Source organism: Topomyia yanbarensis, chromosome 1 (assembly GCF_030247195.1).
Source record: "Topomyia yanbarensis strain Yona2022 chromosome 1, ASM3024719v1, whole genome shotgun sequence".
In the NCBI taxonomy this organism is placed as follows: Eukaryota; Metazoa; Arthropoda; class Insecta; order Diptera; family Culicidae; genus Topomyia; species Topomyia yanbarensis.
In genome coordinates this window covers 214,275,965-214,288,847 of record NC_080670.1, presented here as the reverse complement: position 1 = coordinate 214,288,847, position 12,883 = coordinate 214,275,965, and the positions used below count along the sequence as shown (strand labels likewise).

General features: G+C 40.1%; 1 protein-coding gene across 2 annotated transcripts in view; it reads left to right on the top strand.

Moving 5' to 3' along the window:
• The first annotated feature begins 5,141 nt into the window (after window positions 1-5,141).
• LOC131692182 (uncharacterized) overlaps window positions 5,142-12,883 on the top strand; it is a 143,327-nt gene continuing 135,585 nt past the window's right edge. Inside the window, exon 1 of one of the 2 annotated variants that reach the window (XM_058979062.1) lies at window positions 5,142-5,337. The gene's annotated coding sequence lies outside the window, so the exon portion shown is untranslated. The remainder of the gene's footprint in view (window positions 5,338-12,883) is intronic. The other variant, XM_058979072.1, reaches the window with a different exon arrangement.

Genomic DNA, 12,883 nt, shown 5'->3' with positions numbered 1-12,883 from the left:
GTTGAGTCCGTCCGTGCTTTAGAAATACCTACAGAAGCATGTTGTCAGGTGCCTTAGTGATAGAAAAACGCATCAGGTGCTTCCGAAATATGAAACGCGTGTACCAATATGCTAATTACCGTACGTACAAACTGCCAAAAACTTTTTACCATGAGAAGTATCATATGATACGTCAACGAAGGCGAGAAAAGGAATATCGAATAAAAATTCTTCATGCGAATAAAATGGTTACCCTGAAAAGGTCGTAGTTTTTTTTTATTTCTGCATCGTTTCAGCTGCCAACAAAGAAAGATTTAATTTGGTGCCTTCTTTTCGGTCTTCCTTGGCGGTAGAATGGTCTGGACATAAGGCAACACACCACCCTGGGAAATAGTCATACCGGAGAGCAATTTGTTCAGCTCTTCGTCATTTCTAATGGCAAGCTGCAGATGACGGGGGATGATCCTGGTCTCCATGTTATCACGGGTAGCGTTTCCTACCAGCTCCAATACTTCGGAGGTAAGCTATTCCATCACTACTATCAGATAGACGGGTGCTCCAGTACCGACACGCTCGGCGTAGTGACCCTTTCTCAGCAAACGATGGATCCGGTCGACAGCAAACTGGAGACCGGCACGAACCGAGCATAGTGAGCGTATGTGTGGTGTAACACGAATGATGCCGCACCCGCACATGACCCCCGATTTTGCACTCGGTTTAGTTTACGTTCAACGCAAAAGGGTCCGACCATCGACAAAGAGGTAAAAGTTCGAAAGAAAACTAGTCCGGCTCGCTTGTGGATGAATTGTACGGACCAATCATGGTACAGATAAAAACTGCTTTCACAAAATCTATTATTTCCGTTATTTTCAGTAATTGTTCATTCTACAGAATTAGTTACAAAATTGTTGTACGTATTTCCAATCATGTAGCGCAACGATCTATTTGTTCGTTGAGTATGACGGCAGATATCCACGTTTAAAGAATTGAGTAAAATTCCGGTCGAAATTTTGAAACGTTAGAAGTATTCTACTTCAAAAGGTATGGAACGATAAGTAATCTAGTACATCGTCGCTGTCGTGCTATCTTATGACAAACGCCATTTAGAGGCAAACTGAGTTATATTTGCTACATTGCTTGTCCTAAAATCTCTGCAAAGTGGTGTTATCATAATTTTGAATTTCTGCTTGTTTACTGAGATATATCGAGAATCGTGATAAGAAATTGAGTTTTTTTTTTATTTAAATCACTATATTTTAGTTATCATCCATGATTGTACATGCAAGTGCACACACGCATCGAAACACCACACAAGAGCGACTGCAATGTTGCGACTGGTTGCAGTTTCAAGTATTCTATTTTCAATTTTCCTTATTCTCATTCTGGTTCGAATTGAATGGTATTCTCGATGCAAAGTGTTCTGAAAAGGCCAAAAACGTGAGCTTAATTCGCTGGAGGCCAAACAATCGAATATATTCACAGGGTGTCTTTGGAGGAATTGATCGTATGAATATTCCTCACAACCACAATCAAACTTAGGCATGGCATACTATGATCGAACTAAAAAAAGTAACTATACTGATGAGATAGAAAGTTGGTGTCTTCGACAAAGTTTTAGAAATGCTCGTAATAAAGAGTTTTGCTGAAGGATTTTTTTACGACTAAAGGTTATCGATTTATAAAGCGTTTCCTATGGTAGCCCCCTAAAACTTAGTTTTTTATGTAACTATTTGCATTGTAATATTCAAGACAAAATTGAAAGCCCTAAAATTAAACAGTATTGTCGAAGGCTGTATGTAAAATTCACTCATTCTTTTCAAAGTTATTGAACAGTTTTCATTTTTTTAGGCCAACTTCAACTACGTATAAGAAAGAAAGTTGCAATCCAAAATGTACGAACAGGCACTATTTTCAATGTCTAGACTGAGCATAATAAAGGTAAGCAGATTTGATCTGTGGCACTCTAGGACCTTATGATTATGAATAAGGTAAGTTCACTTTGTTATGCTTTTGACTTTTTCCATACCAAAATCAGCGAAAAAAGCATTTATTTAAACTAATAATTCAATTTTTGGTCTTTTGACTTAAGTGCCAATTCCTTATTTAGGACTGGTGGTATCCAACGGGGGAAACCGATCGGAAATGGTGAGTGAAGCTAAGCAATCATGTGAAAAAATTCCCCCCAGAGGCGAGATTCGAACTCGCAACCTTTGAGACTCCAGCCCAATGCACTAACCCTTATGCTATCCCTGGGTATGGTGACATCCCAGAAAGAACATATGGTTATCTCTCTGGCGACGTACCCTGCCTGCAAAGCGAGAATCAACACACAACGGCAGCTGATCACCCCAACACATTTCATCTATTTAATTTCCCCGCTAGATACCAAGGCCCCGGTTTTTATTATCGTCTGATGTCTAATTTTTAGTTCATAACCCATCGTACTTCGGTGGGTGACAGAGCTACTGTTCACTGGGCAAGGGACCAGAAATCGACAGTCTTCATCAGCTGCCGTTGTGTGTTGATTCTCGCTTTGCAGGCAGGGTACGATCCCCGTCGCCAGTGGGATAACCATATGTTCTTTCTGGGATGTCACCATACACAGGGATAGCATAAGGGTTAGTGCATTGGGCCGGAGTCTCAAAGGTTGCGAGTTCGAATCTCGCCTCTGGGAGGAATTTTTTTCACATGATTGCTTAGCTTCACTCACCATTTCCGATCGGTTTTCCCCGTTGAATACCACCATTTATTTAATTCAATTCATTCATAATGGCACGAAAATATTCAATCTTGTGCTACAGACGTCTTCCGTTTAATGTATTATCCTTCTGTTTATTGTTTCAGAATTGATTTAGGAAAGGGCAATTGCATCACATCCACAAATCGCCTGTCAGAGCTAGACATTTATCGACAATTTTGGATAAGGTGGATCCTGTGCCAAATTTCATACTTGATCGAAATAACCCAAATTTTGTTCAGTTTCTCTTTAGCCTATATTGTTTACATCCGCCTAGTTGGGAAGTTATCAGTGAGATTTCGGTCGAGAAATAAGAAAGTCAGCCAATCGTTCACGAAAGGATTTTGTTCACCAACCTGTAAAATTTTGGGTTATCGCATCGCGCTTTAGGAAAACTGATGAATATACATCATTCGACCGTCTCAAAGGTTCCAGAAATGGATAACAGTAGACCACAAGCCAAGAACTGAGCGAAAGCCGAGAACAACGTGCAAAAAATTGAGAGAGAGAGAGAGAGAGAGAGCTGATTGCTCATTTCAAGCGGAATTCGAACATTACGAAGCGGGACTTGGTCAAAAAATTAATGTTTCGCGAAGTTTCGTCCAGACCAATAAGCATTATAACGTAGCCTAATATCTGCTTTAGATCCACATATGAAGCTGCCCCAAAAAGCCGTGAAGCCCTAAATACTTATATAATGCTGATATTAAGCCAGAAAAGGGCGAAATATAGTGCTATTACTGTGCAGAGATTGACAGCTCGTTTCTGAAGTACTAATGCTATTATATAGCAAAAGCGCACAAATGTCAAATTTGAAAGCCTTATATTGGCACTACTAATGCTATTAAAAAGCTTCAGTTGGTTGTTATTGTCCGCCATGGTTTTAAAACCATTTCTTATGCTTCCTTTCGGTTTGATGAGCAAAAAGGAAAAATGTTAAAATAATATATTCTGTTTAAAACCGTCAATTGACTCTGTTCTAATGCATTGTAATGAATATCCTTAATGGGTTTTCGTTCTCACATGATATGAATGTTTACGAAAATTACCTTTAGTAAGTCTCGGACTGAGGTACCTTGCCTCGTCCTTCACGGTAAGTGCGCTGCGTTTGCTTCCTGGACTATATTGCATATCTCGACAAACATATGATTACGGCCTAAAAGCCAACTGTCAAAATCCACTTTGAATGGAAATTCCGGACAAACCGTTACACGCTAATCACAGATGTTGGTAGTAAATGAAAGAGAAAAGTTTTCTCTTTCATAAACTGTTGTGAACTGTGTTCGACTAGTAACGGTTTGTCTGGAATTTCCATTCAAAGTTGATTTTGACAGTTGGCTTTTAGGCCGTAATGATATGTTTGTCGAGATATGTTCGATTGAAATGAAATATGCCGAATATAATCTTCAAGAAGAGTTCAATAATAAATAAACCCACAGCATTACAATAGCATTATATCAGCTTTTTATTTGTTCTATAATGGCATTAAATGCACTTGCAAAGCTTACATGGTTTAAAGAACTTGAAGCATGTACGCGTTATATCAGCTTTATATACGCATATAGAGCAAGCTATAATGTTATATGTCGGCTGTGCAGTTATGCATTATTGATGCTAATATAGAGCTTTATTGCGTTGTTAATGCTGTAATGGAATTTCAATGCAACATTAGTGCAAATGTATAGCCAATATAGTGCAATGGCTTAATGCTTATGGTTACTTGGGTATCGAAAACGGTGTTTTAAGTTTTTGAGATAGTATGGGTAAAATTATTGTTTTGGCCAGGTTTGGCTTCATGCCACTTAAACCGTGCAGGAGTGGAGTGGGTCCGTATTTCGTTCCGATAAACACGAACCCACCAAACTGTCCTGAACTTCGTCCTATCGAACCCTGTTGGGCCATGATGAAGCGGGAACTTCGGAATACCAAAGGAGTGGCGAAGAACGTACCGGAATCGACTGATGGAGGGCATCAATTGCTATTTCCTCAAACTCAGCTTAAAATTCAACCGACGTTTGTAAGTTGAAAAAAACTTAGTTTTCATTTCTATAACTAATTTAATTCAATTGCAGTCATCCGTGAGAAAACAACACACCTGTCCCAACATCAAACCCACGATCGGATCAGGTGCAGTAACAAAGAAGCAAGGAGACGCGACATATGAAGAAGCACCCTCCGGACACCCTTCAGGTTATGATGGTTGATAACTGCCATCTACGGCGAGGCCAGTTTACAATGTATCAATGCCACGCCAAAATCAGACGACGAACGTTCGGCCCCTGTTTGCTTTCTGCCTGCCTGCTACACACATCACTGTTCCTCTGCTCCCATAGTACACACCGGACCGGACCCCCCCAGACGCGACGACGATGACGATGACGTCGGTCGGTCGTCGAGTACTGTTGGGTGGGCAGAAAGAAAAACCACCTCTCAGTCAGTCGATAGTGAGCTTTTGTGTGGAAAGCATCGATCGCAGTAGGCTAGCGATAGAAGAATATAGGTTCGTTGTGTTTTCGCTTGTAAAGACAATCGGCAAACGGTCATAGCTGCGAATTCGCGAAACGCGTCGGAATCAGGGATTTATGGGAGAGATCGGTCGTGCGGTCAACATTGAAAGAGAGGTCTGTTGTGATTTTTTTTGTTTGCTTTTGATTCGAGAGTGTTCCATAGCGCGGGTTGATTGATTATTCGATTGATTGTTCGTTCACTGAAGAAGCGGGTGGGAAAATTAAATGCTGACCACGTGTTAGTTTGTTAACATGACTGTGAACTATTTGTGTTGTAGTTGGTTTGTTTTATAAAAAAAAGTGAACGTGACCGCGGAAGAGCGGAAGTCACAAAACGGAAATCGATAGCACCAATAGGTTAATGTTACCACGGTTGTCAGTGTTTAGTTTAAAAATTAACTCATCTGATCGCGCTTAGTCGTCGTCGGTGTGTGGCGAAAGAAAAATCGAAAACAAACTTTCACAAAACTAGTTCCTCGGCGAGCAAGCAAATCAGACGGCACGGCGGTATACCATCGGTGTGAAGCTCACGTTTTTGCATATACTATAGGCAACAATACAGCAAACGGTTGGTTGGTTGGTGGAGCATAACAAAGCCCAGCTAATATTTAATTAAGGGGGCGGAAAGATGCAAACTTCCCAGCTAATGGAAAGAAGATCGTATGCTGATCGAATTGTTTCAAGTGAAAATCGTATCCCGTGCACGCCAACCACCGGATGGTGGATCATCAGCAGTACAAAGCGGGGCGAACCATAAAAATGTATTGTTCCATCAAACTGCTTCCGATTTTTATTATTCTACTGTTGCCCGCCCCGCTGATGACGCCACCGTTCCCAGACTGAGGTCAGAACCACGTGAAAGGTCATGTGGTGAGGTATTGATTAGCTGGAATCTCCTTGCTGCCCCCAGACACCTAGAGAGAACAGCAACACATTTACCCCGAGATAATTAGAGAAAAAATTTTCCACCCCTAGAACAATGAACCGAGACGGCGGGGATCATCGGCACTCGCGCCGCACACGTTAGCGCAGATCTGGAATTTCAGGTTAATTGCCGATTTATCAAGCCGTGTCAGCGTAGTGCGTAGTCAGCCGGTTAGTCATTACGCCGGTACGTGTAATTGCACTCACCGAAGGTCCGGCTGGACAGCCCGGTTCGATGTCATGTTTTGCTGCGGGTCACGGTTGAGTGACTTTGTGTTTGCTTGGTGGATAGTTGTTTGGGACGATGTACAGAGTTTGTCATTGGAAACGGAGTTCATAATTTGCAGTTCATTTGGAACGGTTCAACGTAGTAGGCCAACAGTAGGCGTGGATTCTGTACTGGATTCATGAAGGGTGAACGCGACATTATTGCAACACAGTAAATTTACTAACAAATCTCATGAATTAATCGGAGGAATTTTGTAGGAGTTTTATGCATGTGTTTAGCACAGTTTTTATATATTGGATGTTCGTTGGTACTGATTTTGTATACTATTGCAGTTAGAATCAATTCGTTTAATGATTTCGATCACCTTACTAGGGTTTGAAATCTCAGAGGGTTGAGTTCGTTACTGAGAATTGAATATCTATAACCAACAAGTGGGCTGCAATTACAAAGTAAATGATCTGTTGTTTTATTCTCAAATTGACAGAAACGACGACTCGGACATTGAATGTTTTTCCATTTTATGTAGACAGTGACCGGTTAACGTACCAGGTATTACTTAGATTAAGTAAAATCCGAGCGGCTTCGACACTCTGTTTTTTCTTACATGTTTTGCAGTATCTGTGGCGTTCCAGTTTCATTCTACCATAGACATTTCCCATTTTCTAAATTCCATATTAAAAATTAAAGTCAATACATTTGATGTTACTAATTAAATTATCCAGTTATTTTCTTATTCAATTCGTTTATTTGATAAGGCTCGTTTGCGTTAGCTTAAAGGTGCCAATTTATTTTGTTTTATATTTCAAATTACTTAAAACTAGGGAATTACATATTGATTCTTGTTTAAATGAAACTAAGGAGATTTTATAGCTATATTATACATATACACAAGGGGGTAATATAATTTTCTTAAGATTAGGGAATCCTTTAATTTTTATGGCAATATGGTTTGACATTTTTAGCAGGGAGATTATTGGAGCAAATAGTTTTTAATTAAGAGGGACAATTTTTACGCTCAAAAACTAGGAATAACTGGAGGGCATCATAGAATTTTGTAAAGATTCGGGGAGCTTAATTAGAGTTATTTTTATATGGCAGTAGAGTTGGGCATTTTCAACGAGATTATGTAATAGACAGAGATGTTTGGTGTCGCGTTGGAGTCGCGGATGTATGGAACAGGCGGAAGAGAGCACTTCTGAGAATAACAAGAAAAATAAAAGGGGCAGTTAAATCTGTGCATTGATTGTTTTTAGGCAAGTGTATACGAGGGACATATAGAGGAGATCGCGGCTTGGCATAACATCTCGAACTGGGACGTTGGGTGGCTTTCCTCGGGCCCGGAGGGTGTCCATTAGCCGAGATCTAGCGGAACTATACTCGGTGTACGCCCCGACAATGAGCTCGATGTCGTGATGCCGTCGCCACAAATGCAGATGCCACTATCCGCGAGCCCCAGTTATCATTTTGTTAAAAGTAGTTATCGATGATAGCTGATTGTTTAGCGTTGTACGTTTTTGATAACGATTTTGCTTTACTCAAAATCATGTCTTCATAACGATCACTGATTACTATGCTTTATTTCTCCCTAGTGGGGAACAATTTTGGTAAAAACTGTTTTTTCTCCATAAAGGAGAAAATTGTTTAAATTAATCTTTGCGTGTGAAGAGCACAAAATCTAGAACTATATTAGTTATGGAATTTGCGTTTCGATTTCGTCTCATCAGAATCCGACACTAACTGAGTGACAGGATTAAGCTAGTGCCGGGTTAACGCTAGCTCCAAAAAAAACGGAGACAGGAACACAAATTGTGTCGCCGTTTTTTGGAGCTAGCGTCAATCCGGTGCTAGCTTAGTACTGTCACTCAGTTAGTGTCGGATTCTGGTGAGACGAAATCGAAACGCAAATTCCACAACTAATATAGTTATAGGTTTTGTGCTCTTCAAGCGCAAAGAGTAATATTGCCAAAACATTTCGCCTTTGGGAGAAAGATTGGTGCTTACCAAATGTTTCCTCCTTAGAGAGGATTATTGCATAGCGAAGCGAGGAGGTTTTTCGTACTTCAGCAAGTTTTCGACTGTCAACTTCGATTCGGTAACTACACCGTCAATCTCGACGCTACGTGAAGGAACATATACGCAGTACGCCAACACGATTAGCGGTTGTCTGCTCAAGCTGACGTTTTTCGGGAATTAAAAGCGTCCGACTCAAACGGCACGTTTCCCATGTTGATCGGAGATTTGTGTCTTGATATAATTTGTGTTTCCATCATTTTCCCGATGCGAAGGATTGGGGAAGTGGTCAGGTTAAGGATAAGGGAAGTAACGGCATAGACAACACGGAACTGTTCTTCACTCCCAAAGGAATAAAAGACACTTCTCGATGAGCGGATATATCAACACCCCCGAGGGGATATTGAGATAGCAGAAAACACCCTCGAAGAGATATTGTCATTCAAATTCGGGTCAAACCGATTAATGTTTATAAAATTTTGCCGTGGCTTTTTGGAAGACATAGTTCAGTTTATAACTCCTTTTCGACAGAAATTCCTGAAATCGGTCGCCGATACTGCAAATATACTGTATTTAAATTGTTATAGACTTTGAATTCTTCAACCGTTCCTTGCAATTCCAGGGAATGTAAAAAAACCTTATTCTGGTGAAGGCTTTATGTTTCGAGAATAAAACAGAAGTCTCCAGCCCCCCACCTATCTCCATTAATTTATGTTTTAACCAGGTACTGCTTTGTTCGTTATTTGGAGTGGCCCAACCAATACCATACTTTAAGCCAAACCCACTGAAACAGGGGATGAAAGAGTTTGGAGGGATGAAAGAGTTTGGAGGGATGGAAAGGAGACTCTCGTGAACATCTTTTAACAGTGTGATCAAGAAGTGACCGTCCACCACTTTGCTTGCACTCGATAGGTATTGAGACTCGAAGACTCTATACACTGAGCCGAAGCATTGTGCGAGAGTGAATCTTTGCTGTTTCCTTCGAGTTTTATCAAAATGTTTACTAATTTTAAGAGATTAGAAGGAGCTCGCTGTTCACAACTGTCAATATTAACACCTGATGTTGTGGGAAGTGACTCAACTTTCGATTCACCGAAAATCCAAAAAGGAGTGGAAATGCTCTGTACGCATCCAGAGTTGTTTCGAAAAGTGGAAATTTACTTTCTAGCTAAGTTCACACAATTAAATCCAATTTTGTAGTACCATTAATTAAAAAATGAATTATTACACAGTAGAATTGCGGGAGAGGGTTACATCTAGTCGTTTAAACGATCAAAGACGATGTACTTATGATTAGATAACGACAGTTCGAGCTCTTTGTGTACAAGCCAGTTTGCCAACTTATACGTAATCCCGTCAGAGTAGAGAGTTACATCTAATACCTCTTCTCTGTCAGATCGTGCAAATGTTGGGCGTTGTATGCAGATTTGTGCTACTTAAGGTTGCACAGAGAATGCGCAAAATTCGCAAACGAAAAAAGCAGTTTTTTTCCACACCGTATGTCAGATCAATCAGCAGTACTGTAACAACATTCTACATACGCTGATTGATTTTTATGAAGATCTGACATACGGTGTGGAAAAAAAACTGCTTTTTTCGTTTGCGAATTTTGCGCATTCTCTGTGCAACCTTAAGAATTCCATCAATTCGGAGCCTCCTAGATTATAGTCTGAGTTGCCCCTAATTATGTGGCTGGCATTTGCATCTCTGTCAATAATGAGTGGAAAGCCATTTCTGTCACAGTATGATACAACCCTCTTGAAATAGTCAGAAGGTGATGATCATTATGTGGCTAATATGCCGAACGATAGCCGTATATCTATGTTATCAACAGTCATAGTGACCGTGATAGCACAAATATCGCGAATTGTAAGGTAAGATATAAAATATGCGTCAATTGCACTATACACAAGTATACATGCACGAGACATTTCACGTGGATTTGCCATGCCATTTTTGTTGAAAGCCACGAAGACGGGGTTAAGTAACTTACCAACATAGAAGTTTCCTGCGATTTTTGAACCAAGGTTATGGAAGCTTTTTCTGTACAAGGCTACTTGATGACAGCACTGCAAATTTCATTATTAGCACTTACGGAACAGCAACTAGATGATGCCAAACACGGTGGCTTATCATCGCTTATAGCGAACCCCGTAATGGGTATTAAGGACATGACTATCATTTGAATTCCATGATTTGCGTAGAAACAAACGTCCACTGTGTGAGAGATTCGCTTAACACAGCAAGAGTAAGGGTGCTTACAGAGTGGCGGCGAGAAGCTGAGCTGTCGCTGATGCTGACATTAGAATGCGAGATGCGAGAAACCTGCTTGCTGCAAATCAAAGGGATGATGTCAGAGTGAAGGCTGAGCGGATCGGCGCCGACTGCCTGCTTTTACTCTGACAGATTCCATTTGATATGCTGCAAGCAGGTTTCTCGCACCTCGCATTTTAACGTCAGTGCCAGCCCCTGCTCAGCTTCTCGCGGCCACTCTGTAAGCACCCTAAGACCCACGACACTGCGTGCGCGACTGGCCTGTTTTAGTTATGCCAGCCATTCAATCATCGGCATGTAGAAACACCTCAACTTGGGGACTCAGTCGCACGTTACGGTATGGAAGCTGAAATCCAGTGGATCAATTCTTGACTGAGATCATTCAACCCGCCAGATGTAGTACGGCATCTAGGCTGCTTTTATTCGGGGAAAGATAATAGACTGTTATCAATCTCTTAGTGGACCACACCTTCAATCTCCACGTCTTGTGAAGGAACATATACGCGAATAGCTAACCCGAATACCGTTTACCTGATTCAGATTAAAATTATTGAAATGCGGTCCTAAGACTGCAAATTCTCTCAAGCTGGCGTTTTTTTTTTCATAAAACCATCCTAGCGGAGAATCCCTATAATTTCTCTATTGGCTCGAAGCTGCAGAGAAACCCAGGAAAACTAATTGAAATGCCATTGATTTTGCACTCAATCTTGCTTTCGAGTGACGTTAAAGGTTGTATCAATTTTTTCTCTCAAATCTGAGAAAAATTCCGTGGGTCTTTAATCGTCAAGAAGACCCGTTTTTATTAGAAAAACTCTATAAAGAGAACTGCGGAGAGAAAAAACATCATTTTTGGCAGCGTATGCCCCGGCATAGTATGGCAACACGTCCAACGTTATAAGGATAGGCAATGTTGGATTGGATTCGTTTTTTGACAGTTAAACGCGAATCCAATCGATACAAAATGGAGTCTCCGCAATTCTCTTACTAGAGTTTTTCTAGTTTTTATCAGCCCCCGATTTTATTAGTTTGTTTACCTAATTTTGTCATCCAGACAGGGTTATAAGGATATGTCTTGGGATTGAAGAAGAACATTATTACATCTTTGGTTTATTGAAAAGAAATAATCAAATATGTTTTGTTATTGTTCCAATTTTGTCAGCCCAAAATTAGCCAAGGGAGCTGATACAAACGGATCTTCGTTGTATAGATATTCCACTTATAAAGTCAACATTTAAAAATTGATTCCTATATTAAAACGTCAACAGAATACTACTTAAAATCGAAGACTACATATCTAGAGGACTGACATCCCTTTCCTATCCCCATACAAATGAGAAGTGACAGATGTTATAGCGCCTCTGTTGTACGAACGTAGAGGCTCGATGTAAAAGTAGTTTAATGTCGTACATCTCTATGTTAAGTAGCTCCTATACACGAACGAAGTGTTTCTGTTACTGGAAAAAGTTGCCAGTGTTTTGGTATGTAGTCTTCGTTTACATATCAAAAAGGTGAAAGACTGCAAATTTTAGTTTATTTCTGTTCAGTAGGAAAAAAGTTATATCCGTCCGTAATTGTTGCAATTACTTTGTGCTCTCCCTTTAATATGCTATTTTTTCCGTTTGGTATGGTCCAAAGTTTCTTCGTTTTTATTCCGCGTTTTTTTTTTTAAATTAGCATTTTGTATTGCCTTATTTGCAGTCTTCGGTTTGACACTTGTTAACAAATTAACGTATTCATTTCGCATTTTTTTCCGTCGCCTGCTATGTCTGTTGTATGAGAGATAATATTGGGTTTGTTCCAGTACTTGCTTTCTACTATACCAAATTATGATGAGTAAACAAAGGATTACTTCGATTTCCTGTGAAATAGCGAATACAGAATCTGCTTACCTACTCCCTGTTTACTTTATTTAACCAAGAATGAACTTGACGATTAAAGTTTATTATAGTTCTTTAGTTAACCCTCTTACCAAAAAGGATTCCGAAGGTCAACGAACGATGGTACGGAAATGATAACAACGCTGTCCACGTAACACTTTTGACTCCAATTTCAATGTAACAAATTAAAAAAACCTGTTTATTTCTCCTGGCTGTTTTGTTTTTGAACAAACAGTATTACTTCGAATTTTCTAGTTTCAATTGTTGCACTCATGTACCAGAAAAACTACTCCACCAATATTTCGACTTGAAGTGAATATGCAACAGCACCAGTGTAGTCGATTGC